The sequence below is a fragment of the Pleurodeles waltl genome, chromosome 1_2, assembly GCF_031143425.1.
Source record: "Pleurodeles waltl isolate 20211129_DDA chromosome 1_2, aPleWal1.hap1.20221129, whole genome shotgun sequence".
Lineage (NCBI taxonomy): Eukaryota > Metazoa > Chordata > Amphibia > Caudata > Salamandridae > Pleurodeles > Pleurodeles waltl.
The window spans coordinates 632,132,097-632,148,010 of NC_090437.1; positions in this window are offsets into that span (position 1 = coordinate 632,132,097).

Consider the following 15,914-nt stretch of genomic DNA (forward strand, 5'->3'; position numbering starts at 1 on the left):
GGGGCAAAGAATTGCAGCAGGAAATTTGGGAAATGCTAGAGCAAAGTACTGTTACTGTATATCATGTAGATGCCCACTGTCCCACTGATTCACTAGGACGCTGGTTCAATTCCCTTGCAGATAACAAAGCCAAGATTTCAGAGGTAGAGGTGGCGACACTGAATTTTGTCTTGGTGGGGATCGCTAAATGGGTGCACCAAAAATGTGGACACTAGGGAGAGAAAGCCACTTAAAGGTGGGCAGAGATTAGAGGGGTCTAGATTCCCCTAGACTTAATTAACACTGTAATCATGCAATGTCCTTTTTGTCAACGCACACAACAGAGATCTGTCCAGCAAACTGTCAGAGGTCAGTTGGGGAGAGGGAAGTTACCGGGGCAGATATAGCAAATTGACTACATTGAGATACTACCGACTAGTCGCGAGTGTCAATATGCTTGCACAGTAGTGGACACCTATTCTGGTTACCTGATTGCTGTCCCTTGTAAACGTGCCACTCAGTATAATACAATCAAAACTCTGGACCTGTTAATGTTATATTATGGAGTACCACTCCAGGTCCAGATTGACAATGGGTTATACGTCAAAGGAAAATTGGTACAAGATTACTGTTTACAACACAATATTGAGTGGATATATCATATTCCTTATTATCCACAAGTTGCAAGTCTGATTGAGAGAATGAACGACTTGCTGAAAGCCCAATTACGAAAGTTGTCAGATGGAACTTTGAAAAACTGGAGAGAGCATTTAAATGAAGCCCTCCAAATTCTGAATAACAGACCACTAACAAATGTTGAGACTCTCTTGACGAGAATGTTAACCCCGCATTGCAGATACAACCCAATGTGGCAACCAACACCATCATGTATTGATATATAAAACCAGGAGCCTTAGTTCCTTACCGAGCCGTATCAGAACCTGCAGGTCTTGACCTACATGTTTTGAAATCTTACACATTGAAACCAAGAGACATGGCACTCTGTGAAACAGGTGTTGGAATACAGATTCTCCCCGGAACATTTTGGATTGATTGCTCCCAGATCTGGTTTAGCACTGAAGGGTATTCAGGTCTAAGGGTGTGTGATTGATGCAGACTACCAAGGAGAAATCAAGCTTGTCCTCTTGAACAGTGGAGACATTGATTTGATGCTACAAGCAGGCGATAGAACTGCTCAGATGTTACTCATCCCAGAGTATGGAGGAATAGTGAGAAAGGGAACTGCCCCAGCCCTCCTTACGGTACGTGGGGAGGGAGGTGTTGGTTCAACTGACAAAAACCCTTGTGCTAAGATGTGGGTAGAGTCCCCAAATCATCCTCCTGCACCAGCAGAAATCATTGCTAAAGGGAAGAACAATGTCCTCCTGGATTTGAAGCCTGGTAAAGAGGGGTGAGAGTATATACCAGCTGACAAATGTTGTTTGCGAGATTGATCATACTTGTCTATTTTACAGATCATACTACGAGATGCCTGTGCGCTGACTGTGCTGTGTGATCTCCTTTTGGGCATGTGCATATGGGGTCAAGAGGGACCAAAAAAAACCTACTCCAAAGTGATTGATCGACCACATCGAGGGACACCTTTACTGCACTTGACTGAAAATATTTGGACCCACCTGGCATGTGTCGTACTCAACAGTTCGGATTTCTGCATGTCCTCCATGCAGAGCACAGTGGACGTCAATTCTACCTGCCTGGTGGCTATCCCTACACCTGCAAAAATTCTACTAGATATCTTCAATGTCACCAATAAGGAGAAAAACCTGCAACAGTGACATGTTATCTCATTTTGCACCCTATGAGTGTTGTAGGTTTAGCCAAGGAACAATGGATGAAAAGTATGTTTTAATTTCACCTGCAATTCCCGTCAAATTGGAAAATGTGCTCAACTGTGCCTCGAACCAACAACGGGATCTCCTCAAGAGATACCATGGGAACAAAAAATACTCTGTGATTACCGAACAGATAAGCATTGCAAACGAATGGATAATTCAATGTCCTGTCTTCACATGGTTACTACTATCAGCCATATCAGGCATGTTGAATTACCAGTGGGCTGGCTATTCTCAATTATACTTCTATTGCTTTAGCTGAATTATTACTAGATATATGAGGTACTAGGAAAGCTGCACTGCAAAACAGAGCTGCTATTATCTATTGCTAAAGCATGATCATGCTTGCGCAGAATTTGATGGTCTATATTGTTTTAATCTGTCAGACCACTCTAAATCCATCCAGTCCCATATTGACACTTTACATGAATTGGTGAAAGGAGTAAAACAAGATTTGGATAAAGGGTGGTGGGATTGGTTATTTCAGTGGTTGCCCTATTTTGTACAATTACGTAATGTTTTGGGTGGGATGCTCGTGGTAATTTCTATAGTTATAGCGTTGTGTTTCTATTCACAATGCATACCTAATTTGCTTGCAGTGTTTAGACCAAAATGAGTTAATTTCACACCCGTATGTTATGAGAGTCACTGGACAAAGGGTGGAGTGTAATGCTGTTCATATTTAACCACCACCTCCATCTTGACCACTGATTCCATTTTGTGTTTAGCTTAGCTTCACCAACTGTCAGGTATTTTTCCCCGCACAGCTTGTACAACACGTTTTCGCTGTTTTTCACTGAAGGATGGCTACATAACACGGAAGGGTGAAGAGCACTAATAATAAGATGTACTGTCCTAGATGGACTTTTGCTCTAGTCAAGACTGCTGGTTTAGCACTTTTGTTTGTAGGTGACTAGGCCAATCCTACAACAAGTCCCAACTGTCGGCCCAACCCTCCTTGCTCACAAGCAGTACCTCACCAAAAAAAACAAATAGTAAAAGGTGATTTGTGGCAGCCTTTATGCATGGACTCAAGAGTGCGACATCTCAGGGTTAAACAGAGGTTACCTTTTTCTCACATGAGGAACATGTCTCAGTCATACACAGGCAATGAAAGAGATGCAGTAAAGTGACTGCAATATACTGTAAATTGCATGGGCTGCAATGATTAGGATAATCAACAATGCAAGTAACAGAATGGTAAAAACGAGTGTTATGAATACAATGACCCTCACCATCTTGCAATAACATAAGATGTAAAATAGATGTCAAATGAACCCTAATACCCTTTCATGATGAACCTAATCTCTAACCTAACAAGAACTAGGTGTGTTAAACCTAATCTACCAGTACCATGTCCATGAGAAGAACCCCCAAACCCTTGTTAACTTGGAATGAGGTCTCTAGATTAGACTCTATGGTGACACGAAAGTTGGGTCTGCATCAAGGTGACGTGCAGCATAGATAGCGTCAATGGTATCTGGTAGGAATCCCTCTGATAATCATGTCTGTGTGAGAAATATGTATACAGATCTTGTAGGAATCCTGACACAGGTATGTTCCCAAACAGTAGACAAGAAGGTATGCTTGGAGCAGCAATTATATAAACAATTCCCTAAAGAGGTACATTATGTTACTGTCACACGAAAGTAGGAAAGCACATGGTGTGAATATCTAAGTATCTCATTTATCTTTGACGCTAGTAGTGATGCCTTCACAGAGTGGCACTGATAACGTGAAACTAAAACATCTTTCTAACTATAAACGTGTCAGCCATCTTGGAAGAATTAATCAAATACATGTGCTAAAACAGGGCAAGCTAAGTAGGTTAAAAGTCACTAGGTGACGGGGGCACAGGCCTGCAAGCCAAAGGCTAAGCTAAACTCCTGATTCCAATTAAAACTAAATAGGATCCACTACACCCTCCCCATTGGCGGAACAATTATGACGCCATAATGATGACGCCAGAGAAAGTGAATGAACCCAAGCTAAAAATGCTCCAGACTAAAACAAGCTAAAATCATATTAAGACATAACTAAAATCGAATTAAAAGCTTGTTAAAATAGCTAAAACATGCAAAGAGACACAATGTCGACCATGACAAGCATAGCAGGCCAAAGTTAAAGGCAATGTTTGGCAAACCTTGAAACTTTAGAATAGGTCAGTGGTCATTTTTTTATGGGCGAGTCCAAAGCGCTCCGTTCATAAAGTAATCTCTCTTTGGGCTTCAAACCACGCCAAGGTCATGTCAGTCTCTTTCATTGGTTCTTGGGCTTGCTCTTTAAAATCTGCTTGCTTTCATTTGTGAAAGGCATGCATACGTCATGCCTTTTCCGGTGTTTAGCCTGCCTACACAGCCCCGGTAAACTACTAGAAACATACGAGGCTCGATGTTTTGAGCCTAGTTTCTGGACTACTTTATCTGTTAATTTTCTCAGCGGCGCGATTGCGCTGGGGTTTACATAGCACGATCGTGCTCCGTTTTTTTCGTTTTCAATTTCAGCGCGATCGCGCTGCATTTTACGTAGTGCGATCGCGCTGTGTTTTTTTTCTTTTAACTTGTGTGGCAAGAAAAGTTAGGTTAGGAGTTTACAAAGCAAATAGCTCCAACTCGAGCAAATGAGAGCCCCGTTGCATTGAAAATGCTTTTTTTTTTTTTTTTTTTTTTGCAGTAGTCATGATCTTGAAGAATGTCTTCAAAGCCATCAAACGGAAAGGCATTCAGGAAAGAAGCCATATCGTCAGATGTTAGATTGATGACAGGATTGCCAGATGGATCCACGGAGCAGTAGTGCGCAGCAGTCTCAGGCACAGGATCTCCCGCAAAGGCAGCACCATCCAAAGTGCCCAAAGGAGCCAGACAGTCCACCAAGGGCGGCTCATAAGTGGCCTTGCAAATCAGCCTCAGTCTCATGGGGCACGACCGTGAATGAGCCCTTATCGGGAACATCAGAAGTTCTTTGTCCACAGGAGGCAATGACGGAACAGCAAGGCACGCTGAAGTTAGATGCTCGAACAGGCTCCAGGTGCAAAGAAGGACACCATAGGACTGATCGGAATGACAATGATCAACCATCCTCCAATTCTTCCAGCAATAGAGCACCAAAGAACTGTACCATGCGATCATGGCGCAGCTGGGCTGGTGGTAGTAACTCCATCACTCTGCTTAGCTGGGAGGCACAAGCACTGCGTATCAGGAACAACAGCAGCAGTATCCCGCTGATCAATGCCAACATAACAGGAAAGTCACCAAACACACTGGAAAAGAGTGAATGGATAGCTGAAGGAATAACTCCAAAGACAGTCTGGAAGATGGACACAAATCCAGACCCTACAGCCTTAAAGAGATGGACAATCCCTGTAGTGCTCGAAGCATTAAATATTCTGGATACCAGATCTCCAAAGTGCTTGGGGAAGTTGGTATTTAATAGGGATTGTATCTCAGCAGATGATCTTGCTATCTAGAGAGCATACGTCTCTCTAGTCGATATCAACACAACTTGTTTCTGAAACAGTAGCCCCTTTAGTCTGCTCAGTTTGTCATAATTTACATTAGTAGTATCATAGCGAGGCCACATTTCTGCTACTCTTGTGTGGTGGGAATAAAACATGTCCACAACACGTTAAGACCTTATAGACTAAAATTGCGTAGGCAATTTGTGGTCTCCTACCACAACAGCTTTGTTAGTTCAGAACCACATTACTTAAATTCAAAAGTAAATGAATTGCTGGATGAATCAAAGGGACGGGAGTACCCTTCAGAAAACAGGCCAAGTTTGCGACGCCTGCATTGCAAAGGCCATGAAGGGACACCTGTTTGCAAATCATTAAATGACTAACAGTAGTCTCACATTCGCTTCCAGTAAGAAAGACCTCTGTGTCTCGTCATTAAGACATTTATATTAAAAAAGCAGCTCCCACTCTTCCCTAATATAGCTATCACTTAGCTGCTCAAATATGTCCAGGGCAAAATGTTTCAAGCATTTTGAAAAACATAAAGTGGAAATGGGCAGATTTATAATGCCATGCATGAGCCATACTGCTGATGAACTTTCTGCAACTGTGAAAGGCAACTTTTTTTTAGCTTTTCGGTGTGAAGCATGGTAAAACTCGCCTCCCCTTTAGCCATCGTCTGTTGTTCCCTGGATAAATTAAAAGCAGTAAACAAGTCACTACTGTTAATATACTTCCATAGAATGCAACGTTTTTTCAGACTCTGTAGTGTCCAACCTAACTGCATTATGGAACGCAGCTGACTTTGTCCATGTCATTCTGAATGATGTCTATTGCAGATGACACTATGGCCCTCATTATGACACTGGCAGTAAATTCCGCTTACATACAGCCAAGGTGGCGGATATCCGTTCACCGTATTAAGACACACACACACACCAGTCCGACAGAATACAGCCACATACACAAATCTGCCAGCCCAAAGGTCAGTGATAAAGTGGCGGTCCCAAAACCCATACCGTTACGCCAACAAAACAACACCCATCACATTATGACCCACGAATCACCATGGCGGACATTCAACGGCGGTAAAGCATTAGCGGTACATGCCGCCGCACTCAGAATGGATACCCACATACAAAACAAAAACAACACCACATTGGCCAATACTAAAAACACTGACACTCATACACACACCACACCCACACACTCACAGTACTGTAAAACACACACCCACATTACCCACAATCCTTTGCCAACAATTTCCACCAGGAGACTGAGAAGAAGAGCACAGAGACAACTAGACACACACACCACTTACACCCATACACCTCTGACGCACTCCAAATCACCCCCCCACATCACCCAACACACCCTCACCAACACACATCACACAACACCCATGGCACTACAAAGGCACCCCCGTTTCCCTGAGGAGGAGTTAAGGGTCATGGTGGAGGAAATTGTCAGGGTAGAGCCACAGCTCTTTGGAGCACAGGTACAGCAGATATCTATAGCAAGGAAGATGGAGCTATGGCAGAGGATCGTGGGAAGGGTCAATGCCGTGAGACAGCACCCAAGAACAAGGGACGACATCAGGAAGAGGTGGAACGACCTATGGGGGAAGGTCCGTTCCATAGCAGCAAGACATCAGCTCGCCATACAGAGGACTGGCGGTGGAACCCCACCTCCTCCCCCACAGCTCACAGCATGGGAGGAACAGGTACTGGCAATACTGCATCCTGAGGGACTCGCTGGAGTTGGCAGAGGACTGGACACTGGTAAGGCAGTATTTACTACCTATCACCACTCCATAGCTGCATGCCATCTCACACCCACACCCTCACTCCCATCACTCCAGTCCATCCCACACACTGCACCCACACATCCCACTAATCTCAATGCCAAGCCCTGCATGCCATACCAATGCATGGACACCCTTCCCAACCCTGCATGGACACCCATCACTAAAGCATGCACAGCATAGGGAAACTAACATAACCGCAATACATCACCATACACTAGCAAAAGCTGGCAGGGCAACACCAACCATAGAGGGGAAGCTATGGAAGTACAAATGTCAGACACTTGAAGCATAATACATCATTTACATCCCCACAGGTACCCCAGCCAATGTCAGTGGAGAGGAGGTGCCACCACTATCCAGTCCCCCAACAGAAGATGCCCCCAGTGATGATGGTAACTCTGGAATACGGGATCTGGAGGACTAACCTGGCCCTTCAGGGACCACTGGACAGCCGGTCACCCAAGCCCACAGACCACTACAGAGCCTCCCCCATCAGGAACAAACACCACAGTACCCACGCAGCGTACCCACACCTCTGTCCCCAGGACACGTCAATCAGCAGTGTGCCCACTGGTATAGGGACCCCAGCCCACACCTCGCCCCCAAGACAATCAGGGACCTGGGGTCAGTGGCAATGGGCACACCATTCAGGGGACTGAGGCACAGGCCAACAGGGACACTGGGAGGATTGCTGTGCACCACAGGGAGGACAGGAGCAGGGAACCAACTCTCCAGGAGGCACTCTCCAAGATCCTGGGAGCCTACCAACATTCTGAGGATACAATGGGCCAGATCCTAGACAACGTGCAGGAAAACAGGCAGCTGCAGGAGGGACAGTATCAGGGGCTATTTGAGGACTTGCAGGCCATTAACAACACCCTGATCTCCATAGCAGGGGTGCTGGCAGACATGGCCAACAGCATGAGGGAGGCAACAGCACACCAGCGGGCCCCTACCACTAGCCAGTCAACTAAACAGCCCTCCACTTCTGCTCCGTCACAGGACCCACAGGCCACCAGCATCCCTCCCCCTGCAGAAGGTGAACCACCCGCAAATGTTCCCTGCGACCCAGACAGAAGCAAGAGACAATTGCCAAGACCACTGCCAGGAAATGAGACTCTCATGATTGTCCCCCTTGTGTCCCACTCAGTCACCTTGTCCACCTTGAACTGCCATTGCTCCCCTTCCTATATCCCCTTGGACACTGCACCTGTGGTACAAACAGACTGGAACAATACCCTGGACTTTCCTCCATCATCATCCCATTCCATTGCACATTACCCTCAATTTCATAGCACTACAATAAACACCCTTCGATAAAACTCAACTACTAGTATTTCATGTATAGCAAATTTGTATTGATTGAAACAGCTACATCCATTGCAAATTAACTGTACACTGTGAGAGCATAGAATGAATGACCTGTTGCTGGCTGTAGTGATCACATCGGGACATTGTTGTCATATCACCAACATCTGTAAAATGATAATCCAGAGGTAACAAGAGGGTAATGCCAGCATGTCACTGCCTCACAGAATACAACAATAGTCATAGAAATGTGAAGTTGCACTGTCTCACATTGGAAGTACTGAGGGATCACCAATGTTATGTTGTCCACCTCCTCATCCTCTGCCTCCTCATCCTCACCGTCCTCATGGTTCACTGCTGCCACAGTGGCATCTCCAGTCTCCTCCTCCTGCAGAAAAGGCACATGGCGTCTGAGGGCCAGGTTGTGCAACATGCAGCATGCAAAACTATCTGGCACACCTTCTTGGGTGAGTAGCACCACCTGTCAGATGGAGGCACCTGAACCTGGCCTTCAGGAGACCGGAGGTCCTCTCAATGATCCTTGTGGTTCACCCATGTGCCTCATTATAATGTTCTTCAGCCCTTGTCCTGGCATTCCTCACAGGGGTCAGCAGCCACGATAGGTTTGGGTAGCCAGAGTCCCTTACAAGTCTTGAGGGACAACATTTAGCCACACACTATCCTATGAGGTTAAAACCAGAGGCATACACTAACATAGACTTGGTAGGGACCAAGGCTCACCTATAAGCCACACCCTGTGCTTCTGTAGTTGACCCATAACATTTAGGATGCTGCTATTACTCAGAACAAAGGCATCATGCACCAACCCAGGATATTTACCATCGACGTGGGAGATGTACTGGTCTGCCAAGCACACCATCTACACATTCATGGAGTGGAAACTCTTATGATTCCTGTACACCTGTTCATTCTGCCAGGGGGGACAAACGCAATATGTGTTCCATCATTCGCCCCAATAATATTGAGGATATGTCCCATTTCATAGAATCCGGCCTTCACAGTGGCCAACTCTTCCACCTGGGGGAAAGCCATGTAGCTGCACATGTGTTTCACCAAGGCAGACAAGACTCTTGCAAGCACTATTGAGAACATTGGCTGTGACATTCCTGCTGCCACAGCCACTGTCACTTGGAAAAAACCTATTGCCAGGAAATGGAGCACGAATAGAACCTGCACAAGAGGGGGGATCCCAGTGGGTTGACGGATAGCTGAGATCAGGTCAGGCTCCAACTGAGCACACAGCTCTGTGATTGTGGCCCTGTCCAGTCTATAAGTGAGTATTATGTGCCTGTCCTCCAGTGTAGCCAAGCCCACAAGGGGTCTGTACACAGGGTGAGTCACCATCTCCTATTCATCTGCAGCGGTAGGTATCTAAGGGGTACAAGAGTGAGTAGGCTGTCACAATTTGAACAACTATACCACAACAGCAGTCTACATAGTGCAATCATGTATTTGGACAGTGTAATTTTCAAAGTATGTGCCTATTTATCCTGTGATGCAGCAATTATAGATAGGCTTGTTCACCCCCCCCCCGAAATGGCGACCGCCTGTCCTGTGTGGAGGGACAGGTGGAAGTGAGGTAATTCCACTGACGTTGTGTGTTGTGGCGGTAGGCAGTCGTGAACCGCTATGCAATGCCTCATTGGATAATATTGGGCCCTATGGGATACAGTGGCCAATAGGGTTGTGACCGCCATTTTCCCAATCATTCCTCACTTGTTTCCTGACCTTCCACAAGAGAAGACCTATGTGCTGCTGTGACCTGTGTCTGGAACCTACCAGGGCCCGTGTGACTGGGGAAAGGGTGCCAGCCTTCACTTTGGAGGAGTGGCTGGTCCTACCCCAGTATGGACTGCTGTATGGGCCTCCAGACCAACAGGTGAGTACACTGTGTGCAAGATGCATGTGGCATGGATGCATGGGGATGTGTGTGAAGGCATTGTGTAAGTGGGGGTATTATGTGTTGGTGGTGTACCTGTCGTGTGCTCAGCAATGTGTGTGCCAGTGGTGATGGAAACGGGCATGGTGGACCATGTGTGTGACAGCCTGGACTGTTAGTTTAATGGTGTTTTCCTGTCTTCATTGCTTCTGCAGGTCAGCGCCCATCAAAAGAAGGGAATATGGCCTGCCATCCCCAAGGAGGTGCGAACCCTGGGGTTCTATGGCAGGCGGAGCACCCACTCTCGGGAACAGTGGGAGGACCTGAGACGCTGGGCACAGAAGACTGTGGAGGCCCAGCTGAGGATGGCCTCCCAATGAGGAAGGGGTGCCTGTTGGACCCTGACCCCCCTGATGGCCCGCATAGTGGCGGTGACCTACCCTGAGCTGGATGGAAGCTTGAAGGAATCACAGCAGCCACAAGGGGGTGAATACAGTGGGTATCATTACAACTTATGGCTGGTGGGGTGGTATCCGGGTGGTGGTTCTGTGTTAGTGGGTGCCCCTAAGGCCAGGCCAGGCATTGCAGCCTGGGTCCTCTGAAGGGTGAAGGTTGCATGGCAAATACAGGGAACCTAGCTTGTTAGTAGTCATTGCTAGGCAGTGCTGCGTGGGCCCCAGGTGTGATGCAGTTGGCGGTGTGTGCTCCTCCTCATGCCTTGGTGAATAGCCATTTCACTGGTAGTGCAATGCATAGTGTGTAGTTCTGTTCCCTGTGTGTGAGGGTGCTTTGTACGCCAACGGTGGTGTTGGTGCAGTCATTGACCCAGTGTATCCTTTCTCTTTCTCCCCCCCTTTCTTGTTTTGTCATCCTGTCCTTGTGTGCATTAGCATCATCTGGTGGAGGAGCAGGGGCAATGGCGACAGAGGGAGCTGCATCCCACAGCACCCTGGAGGCAGAGTCCACCGACGCCGAGGGAACAAGTGGGACAGAGGATGAGGGGAGCACCATGGCGGAGACTGGAGGGGACAACACAGACTCTGATACCTCCTCCGATGGGAGCTCCCTGGTGGTGGCAGACACCTCTGTGACCACCCCAGCTGCAGGTACAGCCGTCATCCCCATACCAGCACCGCCCTCCCAGTAGCCCCTCAGCGAGTTGCCCGTGCCCGCTCACCCAGGAGGGTGGGCATCTCCTTTGCCCCAGGCACCTCAGGCCCTTCCCCAGTGAGCCTTGCTACCCAGAGTAAGGAGGTTATTAACCTCCTGAGATCCAACTGTGTAGGGCAGTCAACCATTGTGAATGCCATCCAGGGGCTGGCATCCCAGATGCAACAATGCAATGCATTCCTGGAGGGCATTCATGGTGGATTTGCGGCCCAACAGAGATCGATTCAGGCTCTGGCCTCCTCTCAAATGGCAGCCATTGACCCTGTTTCTACCGTCCCCCATCCAACTTCCACTTCCCAGTCCCATTCTCCTCAACCCCAACTCATCCCAAGCACACAGACAGATGAGCATGCACACAAGGCAACACACAAGAGTGGCACAGGCAAACACAAGCACCACACTTCATCCCACAGGCACTCACACAAACAACATACAGTTGCAGGCACGACAACATCCACTGCCTCCACTGTCTCCCCCTCCACTTCCTCCTCCTCCTCCACCTCCCTCCCAGTCACATCCACACTCACACCTGCATGCACTACATCTACATCCACTATCAGCATCACCACACCAAGCAGAACACACACCTCACTGGCAGACACCTCCACAACAGCCATGCACGCGTCCCCTGTGTCCTCTCCCACCGTGTCTGTCGTCCCCCCAAAGGACACAAACGCAAGCACTCAGACACCCAACAGTCATCCACCTCACATCAGCATACAGCCCAAGCACCTGCACCCAAACCCAGCAGACATACACCTCCAACAACCACTCCCTCATCCTCCACTCCCATTACTCCTCCCTCCTCCTGCCCCACCATCCCTAAAAAGCTTTTCATTTCCCAATTTGATCTCTTCCCTACCCCTCCCCCCATCCTGCATGTATGGGCAGGGTACCAAGGACACAGCCCAGCACCTCAGCCAAACAGTCCACGGGGACATTCGCAGCACCACCTACTCGTGGTGGTAAGGATACCAGACCTACAAAACTGAAGGGGAAGGAGCCAGCACCACAAGGGAAGAAAAGGAAGAGTCCTGCACCAGCTGTGAAGAAGGGTAATGAGCCTGCACCAGCTATGAAGATGCGGAAGGAGCCTGCACCAGCTGTGAAGAAGGGGCGAAGGAGCCTGCACCAGGTGTGAAGAAGGGTAATGAGCCTGCACCAGCTATGAAGAAGGGGAAGGTGCGGGCATGGCTAAGGGCGTCAAGATGGCGGTTGCACTCTAGGAGTGCTCTGGACCACCCGACCGGCTCCCTGTGAGTGGAGGGAGCGGCGGGGGTGGGCGGCGAGCCAGAACCCCCCCCTGGAGGTCCGAGGTGAGCCTGGGCCTTGCGGCTCAGGGACAGCACCCGGGGCCTTCGAGACGAGACCAGACTTCTGCCCCTTGCCTCCCCTGGCCGGGGAGCGGAAGGTCCGACAGCCGTGGAGTGGGGGTCCGCGCCACGTTGTGTGGTTGGGCCCTCTGCCCATCATACCTGGCCCGGTTGCCTGCACCCGGTGAGGTGGGTCGGCAGCCTCCCTCGGAGACGTGAGCTCCACGTGCAATGCAGTTTAATGGAGGGGTGCGGCGGATCGTGCCGGTTCCCGGGCGTCCTCCACTTGGCCGTGTGGGAAGGCGGAGGATTCGGGGGGCGCCTAGGCTTCCCCTCCCCCCAGAGCGAAGACGAGGGCAGGGGCCGGGATTGAGGCCCGTGTGCAGACTGCGGAGTGGGGGCCCGAGCCGTGAGGTGTGGTCGGGCCACCGAGGCATTGGTGTCTGGTGCTTGCCTGGACATTAGAAGGCCCTGATGGAACGCCGGTGGGGGCAGGCAGAGAGACCTGAACTGGTGCCCACAGGCCTGGGGCCGGGGCCGAGGGCCTTTGGGCCTACAGCTGTGCGGAGGGGAAGGCGTGGTGGCGGCGCAATCGGGCAGCGGGACGGCTGCAGCGCCCTGAAGACGATGGCGTGGAATGCTGAGGTGAGCGGGGCAGCTGGTGTCGGGAGAAGAGAAACGTGGCTGTCGGTCGTGGCCCGGGTCGGGACCCACCCCAGTCGGATTGGTGCCAGTGCTGGGAGGAGCGGGCCCCGAGTGGGCTGCGACCACCTGGACCGACCCGGAGTGGTCCCCCTGCCCCACCCGGAGGGGCGACTTCCGTTGGCCCGGACGGACATCTTCCTGAGGATCCCGGTGGGCCGGGAGTGACTCCGTGGGGGCCCCCGGGGCGCCGGCCGGGGCCTTGGAGGGAGTCCTGTTCGTACCGAAGCTACTGGACCGGAGACGGGACAATCATAAGATCCTCATATTCCCCGACTATACCCGGGAGGTACAGGCCAGGAGGCGATCATATGAAGGGGTCAAACAGAAGCTCCGGGTGATGCAGTTGACCTATATGCTCCTTTTCCCCGCTCGTCTCAAGGTTCTCCACAACGGAAAATCCTTCTTCTTTGAGTGCCCGGAGGCGGCTTGGGACTGGCTTACGGAGAAGCACCGGATGGCCCGGAGGAGTTCTCCCAGGTTGGGAGGTGAGAGGCGGGCACCCACCCCGGCGGCTCCCCAGGGGCCTGGGGGTGCGCAAACGGACCCGGTCCCACAGGAGGAGGCAGAGTGGCCTGCGTGGAGGGTCGGCAGAGGACGACCAGGTGGGCCCTAGTCAGCCCGTGGATGGGACCACACTGGGGGGCCCAGGCGGTGGGGGTCAGGGGTCGGCCCCGGAGGAGGAGCACCTCAGCCAGTCCCCCCGGATTTCTTGTGGCTGATCTCTCGGCGATCTACGTTGAAGGAGAGAGTATGGGCGTCGACGTCCTTACGACACCGGACTCGGGCGGCCGAGGGCCATATTGCAAATCTCTGTCATGCAGGATGGGTCCACCACTCCAGGCTTACTATTGACACTCTGTATTTACAGTTTTGGGCGACAGATGCTTCAGGGTTGGAAGTATGGGGAGGGGGGCACTTGGGGGGCAGGGTGGGATTGTTCATACACTGTTGCCCATGGTTGGGCTTGTATTATGTTTTTCTTAGTTTGGTTTACTGGTCACAATGGGAGGCTAGAGTAGGTGCACTTCACGGGAAGCTATCACACATGTACTTATGCTGGAACAGTCTAAACGGGTCCTCTCCTGGAATGTAAATGGGCTCGGATAAAATTAAGTGGTCCGCGGTTTTCTCCACCATCCGCAGGTCTCCCACGTCCGTGGTTCTGCTTCAGGAAACTCACCTATTGGGTACTAGGTGCCCGGTGCTTATGAGGGGGATATGACAGAGTCTATCATGCTGGATTCTCCAGGGGCTCGAGAGGAGTGGCAGTCCTGCTGCACCGCTCCTTGCCACTGGTGGTAGCAGATTCCCGGTCCGACCCGCAGGGGTGATACGTGGTGGTGTCCGGCTTGCTTGGAGGCTACCAGATTAATATTCAGAGTATTTATGCCCCTCCAGGGGCGCGAGAACAGTTCTTGGTGTCCCTTGGAGAGGTGGTGGCAGGGCTTCCCCCACGTCTGACCGTGCTGGGAGGAGATTTCATCTCTGTCGTAGACCCCAAGATTGATATCACCAGGCCCCCGTCCTCGAGCCGCTGGGTGGGGGCATCAGGATTGCGGAGGTGAATGGAGAGCCTAGGTCTTTGCGACGTGTGGCGGGTTTGGCAACCCCGTCTTTGACAGTATACCCATCCATCGGCGGCGCACCACACTCATGCGCGAATTGATCTCTTTCTTGCACCCGCCTTCGACGTGCCTCGATTCACGGGAGTGGAGATCCTTCCTCATGGGGTGTCGGATCATGCGCCGCTTCTCCTTCGTCTCAGTGGAGGGAGCACCATCCGACGACCGATGTGGCGGCTCAATGCCTGGTGTCTGCAGGACGGCGAGTACGCCCAGGAGCTGGGTGATCGGCTCTCCAAGTTTTTTACCCCTAACACGTGGTCCGTGCCGTCTCCGGGCCTTCTTTGGGAGGCCTGTAAGACTACTGTTAGAGGTCGCGCCAGGCAGCTTCTCCGAGCATGGGAGCGTGGATGCAATCATAAAATATCGGTACTTGAGGCGAGGGCGGTGCGCCTGGAAGGCCAGGTTGATGGGTCGACGGGTGTAGTGGTCACGTGGCAGTTGGCCTTGGTCCGAGAGGAAATTAAACACATAACGCTTGAGACCGCAAAACATATGTGGCGAGCCTCATTGGCCCGAGTGTACGGGTGGGGGGACAAAAATGGCAAGCTCCTGCATTGAATCACCACTGGGCCGATGGCAGACAGGGTGGTCCTGGAGATCGTTGATGGCTCGGGTGCTGTCTCGCGGACCCCGAGTGAGATTGTGCAGAGCTTTGCTGCCTATTACCGGAGCCTCTATGAGGAGTGGCCTAGCCCCCCGCTGAGATCGAGGCCCCACTGTTGATGGAAGTGACCCTCCCAAATGTTTCTGACGCGGAGAGGCGTGAACTTGACAAGCCTCTCAGCTTAGAGGAGGTTGAA